The sequence below is a fragment of the Lissotriton helveticus genome, chromosome 11 (genome assembly GCF_964261635.1).
Source record: "Lissotriton helveticus chromosome 11, aLisHel1.1, whole genome shotgun sequence".
NCBI lineage: Eukaryota > Metazoa > Chordata > Amphibia > Caudata > Salamandridae > Lissotriton > Lissotriton helveticus.
This window is the reverse complement of record NC_136072.1, coordinates 136,636,381-136,644,078: the sequence shown is the minus strand read 5'-3', so window position 1 is coordinate 136,644,078 and position 7,698 is coordinate 136,636,381. Positions and strand designations below refer to the sequence as shown.

General features: G+C 44.4%; 1 pseudogene; it reads right to left on the bottom strand.

Moving 5' to 3' along the window:
- Positions 1 to 251: 251 nt before the first annotated feature.
- On the bottom strand, positions 252 to 828 carry LOC144790648 (voltage-dependent calcium channel gamma-like subunit pseudogene; annotated as a pseudogene).
- Between the last annotated feature and the right edge of the window lie 6,870 nt (positions 829 to 7,698).

Here is a 7,698-nt window from a genome sequence, read left to right as displayed (position 1 = left end):
TTTAATTACACTGATTGTACATTACATCAACACTTTATGGGTTCTTGGATCTTTTGATCAGTGATCTATGCCTGTATATTCGAGCAAAATCAAAAATACACCCTTAGTAACATTCTAAGGAATGGATCCTTTTTATTAATGTGGATCTTCAAGAACACAAACTTTGTTTTTTTCTCTTACACAAGAGCAATATCAGTCAGTCATATCTGGAAAAAATTATAACATTTGAAGTTCAAGAGGAGCTTTAGCTCCTACACTTTTCCAATGCCTGGTCTGCTCCAATGATCCGTGATGCTATTTATGTGAATTCCACTTATTCCATTGAGTAAAAACAGGAACACAGCAGTGAACTCACACCAGTAAGGCAAGGTGAAGCCAGTGAATGTCATATAATTTCTCAGGACAATTACAAATCCCAACACACCTCCAAAAGACAGAACAAATGATACACTAATGAGAAGAGATCCCAGAAACCATTCATGCCTTGAGTGAACATCTTCGCAGATGAGGGAGACCATCATAAGCTCAAGGCCGAAGATGGCACTGACTACAGCAAATGAGAGCGCACTTCTGCAGAAGATCATTCCCAGGCTTAGCCCTTCCACTTGAGCGAAGTCAATATCTGTAGTACATGTTGGGGCACCAAAGTCCAAAGAGGTTATCATGGGCAAGGAGCCAGCGGCCATCACAGACTGAAATGGATGACAGTATCATGGCTATAGCAGCACACAGAATTATTAAAACTCTAATAAATGTCTCAAAATATGATCTGTTGGATTTTCTGCAAGGAGGCAGCCTCGGCACATGTGGCACCCCTATAGCGGTCATTTAAAAATTTCGAGAACAACTGCAGCTAGCAGCCCAGGAGAGTCTCGACCCTTCCGTGCACGAGGCGAAGGCAGGAATCCGCACTACGGTTAAGGGTTAGACTGAAGTCCAGGTCACTGAAATACAACCATCTTTATTGGCTAATACTAAAGCAATTAGACTGCGGTAAAAGAGCAGCCACTTCTCACAAGCCTCTCTACTTGCAGAGTCAGCAATAACAGCATGTCCTTTCTCTATGTCTCTCCCCTGTTCTGACTCCTAAACAGCAGAGTGACAGTCACCAGCTGTTGGAGAGTTTGCCACTGGTTCCCCTGACCCCAGGTGTCACCCATTGGCGTACCCATGATGTGGACAAAGGGGTCAGCCCTCCGTTAAAACCCAACATTTACAGGTTGACTGACAGGGTTAAGGCCAAAATCAAAGAAGTTTCTAAAATGTTGGCATTAGGGGTAATTGTGCCCTCCAACAATCCTTGAGGCAGCCCAGTGGTCAATGTACCAAAGGTTGCTGTACCTGGTGCCACCCCTGATCTTGAGTTCTGCATGGACCACAGTGGGCTCAATTCCTTCTGAGTTGTCGCACACACCATTCCCAGAGCTGATGAGCTCATAGGTCAGTTGGGAGCTGCCAAGTTCCTCGATATGTTTGACACAGAGGGGCACTACCAGTTCGGGGTTATGCCCTTTGGGTTGAAGGGTGCCCATGCCACCTTTCAGAGGCTGGTCTACCAGGTGTTGGCTGGACTGCAGGATTTCAGTGCAGCCTACCTGGATGAAATTGAATTATTCAATTCAATCTGGGAAGATCTCTTGCAGCACCTTTGGGAAGTGTTGAAGGCTGTGGAGAAGGCAGGCCTTACCATCAGGGCCACTAAGTGCCAGATACGGCAGGGTTCTGTGGTGTACTTAGTGCACCAGTTTGGAAGCAGGCAGGTGACACTCCTACAACCTAAGATTGACACCATCCTGGCTTGGGAGCCCCCCCCAAGACCCAAACTGAGGTGAGAGCCTTTTTAGGCCTCATCATCTATTAGAGGAAGTTTTTCAAGGGATATGGCACAATTGTTACCCCCTTGACTGAGCTGACTTCCAAAAAGCAGCCAAGGAAAGTGATCTGGACTGAAGCCTTTTAGACGCCTTTTGAAATCTGCCATGTGCATGGCTCCTATGCGCAAGGCACCTAACTTCTCCTGAGAATTTATTGTGCAGTCACATGCTTCAGAGCATGGTGTGGGTGCATTTTTCTCACAACTGAACAATGAAGGCCTTGACCAAACTGTAGCCTTTAATAGTAGGAGGTTACTTCCCAGAAAAGAGGGGTGGAGTGCAATTGAGGGAGAAGCTTTTGCAGTGTTCTGGATGCTGAAGAAGCTAAGACCCTAATTGTTTGGGACTCACTTCAGGGTTCAGAGGGACCACAGGCCCCTCAGATGGTTGATGTAAATGAGGGGTGAGAACCCAAAACTGTTGGGTTCTTCCATTTCCCTACAGGGGATGGATTTTGCAATGGAACATTGCCCTGGTACAGAGCTTGCCAATGATGATGGTCTGTCCAGATACTTTCTTTTAGTGAAGAGAACTTCCAGGAGGGTGGGTAGTTCTGTCCACTTTTCAGCAGGAGGGAAACCTTTTTAGAGACCTAGCATCCATGGCGTGGTTAACATACTTTTTGCCTCTTGCTCCTGTATTTTTGACTGTGTGCTGGATTTTGTTTTTGCTGGTGTAGCTACTCTGGGCACTTTGCCACTGCTGATTAGTGCCAAAGTACAAGTGCTCCCTTTGTACATTGTAATTTTGCTTGGTTATCCATGTTTGGCATATTTGATTGACTGATATGTCCCTAGTAAAGTGCACTGTGTGCACCCACTGCCGGTAAATCAAATGCTACCTGCGGGTCTGCATAACTGACAGTGCCACCCACAACAGTAGCCTTTCAAATGTGTTCTCAGGTCTTCCACTGCAGTGTCTGTGTGAGTATTTATTAACTGCCATGTCGACCTGGCAAGTGCACCCACTTATCAGGAGCTAACTTTCCTTTTTCTTTCATGTCATTCACCCCTAAGGGAGGGCCAAGTTACCCCCTTAGGCAGGGTGTAGTGTAAGTTAAAGATAGGATATGAACTGCTGTATTTTACATGTCCTGACAGCGAAATACTGTGTATTTCATTTTTCACTATTGCAAGGACAAGCTATCCCATGGGCTGTCATTGGGAGCTACCTTATAACATTTTACAAGTGGAACTATAAATTTGGAACGGCTAAGTTTAGGCTCCCTGAACTCAGAATATAATAACACTCCTTTTAATGAAGGTGTTTTTAAATTGTGTGTTTGAAAATGCCTCTTTTACCCCAGACAATCACACAAAGGGAGTTGAGGTGTGCCCTGCATATGCTGATGGGCCATCCTGGGCTAGAGTTGTGGGAGCTGTTGTCACTGACACCTGAATAGGCTGTGGCTGCTTTGTACAATGCTGTCTTAATCTCCTGTAGTGAAACTAAACTAGTGAGAACATAACTGATTTTACTGAGCAATAGAGACTTCCTGAACAAAGACTACAAATGGAAAAAGAGGTATAAGTATTAGACCTAAAACCCCAGAATTTAGACTACTTCTGGAATTAAGGAGATTCACTATCAAGAAGAAGAGCTGAAGAGCTGTAAGGAGTGCTGTCCCTTTGCTGTGTGTTGCTTTTCTGGGATGGCCTGCAGTTGCTGCTTCTGCCAAGGAGAGGAAAAGTACTGTACTTTGCTGTTTTCCTCCTTGTGAAGTACCTCCGAGGGCGTGTGTGTACTTGACTCCTGTTCTGAAGTCTCTGGGATACACAGACTTCACCTGCAGTATACTTGTTCAAAGCAATTTTTACTTCCTTGTGGGGTACCTCAGGGCTCATCTTTGAGCCCTACGCTGTTCAATCTGTATGTCACCCCCCTAGCTGATGTCATCAGGCAGTTTGGCTTCTCACTAGTGTCCTATGCCGATGATACCCAAATTGTAGTATCCATCTCAAGCAATCTGGAGGAAATGGCAACCCGCTTTAATCAATGAGTGACCTGTGTGGAGCACTGGATGAGCACAAGCTGCCTGAAGCTTAATGGAAGTAAAACAGAGGTGCTTTTGCTGGGCTCAGACTCCACCATCTGGTCTCAGAAATGGTGGCCCCCCGGCCATGGGAATACTTCCCGCCCCAAGGCATAAAGCTAAAAATCTAGGCGTCATCTTTGATGACAGTCTTACCTTCCACCATCAAACTAACAATGTTGCCTCTCAGGTACATTTAACCTTAAAACTAATTCAGATGGTGAAACCTTACATTCCCCCAGCCACAGTAAAAACATTTATTACAACCTTGGCACTGGCCATGCTGGACTATGGAAACGCCCTTCATTTGGGCCTTCGGGAACAGCACCTGCTCAAACCTGCAGCGGGTTCAAAACTTCGCTGACAGGATGTTGATGAATATTCCTAAGTTCCAGTCTGTGTCCCAAGGCCTAAAACAATTACACTGTCTACCGGTGAAAAAGAAATCTGAATTTAAAGCCTTGTGCTTAGCGTTCAAGTCTCTTCAGGATCAGGACCCGAATACCTGAAACAGCATCTTCCAGGCAGAACACTTCGCTCAGCTCAGAGCAAACTCCTTTGGATGCCGAAATTCAGGAGAGTTCGCTGGGGAGGAAGTAGCTTTCTCGTCAACACTGTCAAACTATGGGACACACTTCCGTTACCCATAATAACTGCCCTACATTACTTTCCTTTAGAAAGGCTCTGAAAAATTTGTTGTTCTGGACCTAATTATATCTCTCATCTCCGGCATTTTCCTCCGCTGCAGCACCTAGATGCCCCTGGGCATTCGAGCGCTATATACATTTTAAATTCATTCATTCATTCACTTGAACTCTACTGATGAGAGTTCTGACATGCCTAGTGCCCTCAGGGGTTGTTCATGCTGCAATGATCTAAACAGATCTGAAGAAATGTGCAAAATTGATGCTTCGCTCTTCTTGTGGCTGAATTTTCCGATGCAGCACCGCCGTGTGGTAGAAAATCCTGAGGCACACCCCCATGCTGCTGAATAAATGAAAGCAGCACCTGTTATCAGCCTGAAGAATCGCTCCCAAGACCAATACCACCTCACCAAATCAGTGCAGCGAAAAGAATCAGCACATCACCAATGTGGGGCTTCACATATCGACGCTTTGCTTGAATGACCATTGTATCGACCCGTAGCGCCTGAACTTTCTCACTCATCGCACCTGTGCACCAAATGTTTCTGACACAACCCCACAGACCGGAATCCCCTTGGAAATTGATGTCTCACTTCCCCCTACAGACCGTATTCAAAGCTCTTTTTCTCCTACTTGCAGCAAAACTGTTGCCTCACCTCCCCAATGACTCAGGAACTGATGCCTTACTGCGTTTTCCAGTGTGTCCCCACTCTGCAGCTGTTTTGCCTTATGTATGTTGACGCATGTGAGGTACTTTGTGTAGAAATCACGCATCCATAAATTCTATTACCAGAATTGCTTGAAACCTTTAAAAAGTCTTATTCCAAGTTGTGTATTTTGGATTTCCATAGTTTTGGTCTTGTTTGGTCTTGTCTTGTTTGGTTTAGTTAAAGATACTTTATTTTTCTAAACTGATGTGGTGTCCATTTGAAGTATCTTCACTGTGCTACTGTCTGTGTTATGTACAAATACTTTACACATTGCCTCTGTGATAAACCTGTCTGCGCCTGCCAAGTTACCAAGGGGGTGAGCAGGGGGTTATCTGTTTATTTAGAGAGTTTTATATAGCGCACAGATACCCCAACGGGGTGTCCCGGCGCTCCTGTGAATACTGAAGCTATATCTCACTCAGATAGAACTAGCAGAAGAGAAAGGTTTTTAAAGCTCTTCGGAAGGGGAGTTCTTCCTGTATTGACCGGAGGGAAATAGGAAGCTTGTTCCAATGGGTAGAGGCACATACTTGGAATGTTTTGCCCCCGGAGCGTACTTTTTTGAATCTGGGGGTGGAAAGAAGATGTTTGGAGCTGGAACAGAGAGGTCTGGTGTTGCTGTAGGGACAAAGGCAAGAGGAGAGGTATGCAGAGCCCTTTCCCTTGACTGCCCGGTGGGCCAAAGTAAGCGCTTTAAATTCCGCCCTTCTGTGAATGGGGAGCCAATGCAGCTTTCGCCGATGAGGTGTGATATGTTCACGAAGGGGGAGGCCGCAGACCAGACGAACAGCGGCATTCTGGACTGACTGGATCTATGGTGTGTAATTCCCTCATTCTGACTAGAAGGAAGGGTCCCTACTTGGACTGGGTGCAAACCACTGCCAACTAGAGACCCCCATTTCTAACACACCATCACCATTGTTTGATCTTCCAGCAGCAGCCTCTCCAGCACTCTGCATCCGTGGACAGGGTCTTTGGAGGAGAGTATGATGGTTCATTGTGCTTTTTTGTCATGTTACCTATTATGATAAAACCACGTTTTTTAGGAGATTTACTCCTTTCGTAATCATGCTATACCATGTCTCCAAACATATTATCTTCACAGTTTACCATAATAATCAATATTTATGCCGCACACTGGTCTCCCTCCAGTATAGCTCCAGAGTCCCTGCATCTCACTGCCTCGGAGAGAGTCATGCAGCCACCATATTATGTCCTCTGAAGCCAACCCAGGAAAGCATCTCAACATTTATAGGCATTTTTCTAGCACATCCTCTGAGCATGTGGGACGTGAAATATGCTCTTTGAAACAAATTAAATAGAAATTCGAAAATTGTAGAAGACTGGGTTATTGATTGGAGATTCGGCTGAGACTAAATAATGTATGATTGGCTTCTCAACTGGGAACTCAATTTAATTTTCTAGCTGGTCGAATCCTACAGTAAAATTTCATGTCATTTATTTTGTGGTCTCTAGATGTAACTGTGTGTATGGTTTTAAATTCCTTCATGGGCTTGCACATTACATGAAATCATGTTTGCCCTTGGTTACTTAAAGCTTTGTAATTGAGCATACATCACACCCCTTCCACATTTTCAACTGAGTTTCATGCCTCTGGAAGTTTTAATGAACCATTCACTGTCTTGTCACTTGCTGCATTTGTTCATTGTGTTTGTTGTTTACAAAGGTGTGGGATCCAGTTTATTTTTCTGCTGTCAGCACTCAGCTTACATGCTTCTTGATAATTTGACAGAAGCACGTTATTTGTTTTTACATTGCAAATCTGCTACAACATGCAACACTAAATGAATGATTTTAAGCAAACAGACCTTGTTGATTACTAAAAGTTTAGCCTTGTACAATAAAAGGTGCAGTCAGCTACACTAAAAGCCTACCACCGGAATAGGGGCCTAAGCTAAAGGCAGGTTCAGTCAATTTTCCGCCCATGGGTTGTGTGTTCAGCAGCACCCGGTGGAAGGCGCGTACATTTACTTTGATATTTATCCTTTACAAAACAAATGTAATTTTTCCTGATGCTTACAACTTCGTGTAGATGCTGTCAATCGAACTCCCACCGGCAAACACTAAACATATCTGGTTTACACATACTAGCCCCCCATGAATTAATACTGTGCATACGATGCTTGTTTGTCAAGCAAATTATTGAGCACAGCCTTTGCATCCGTTAAGACATTAGTAATCACTTAAGAAATGTCCGAAATCTAAAAAGAAACAACATTTATTTTACTGCCCTTTTCCATTCATCAGTAGTATATCCAGGGCCACTGGAATTATGCAGCAGGAGAGAACCAAATTTTGTGGCAGAGTTAACTAAATAATGCGGCAAAAAGGGCAATCTATGTGGCACAATGTTGCACGTCTTTGAAGTAATACTTCACTTAGTCGTCTTTACCCCTGATTTTTGCCTCATTAGTACC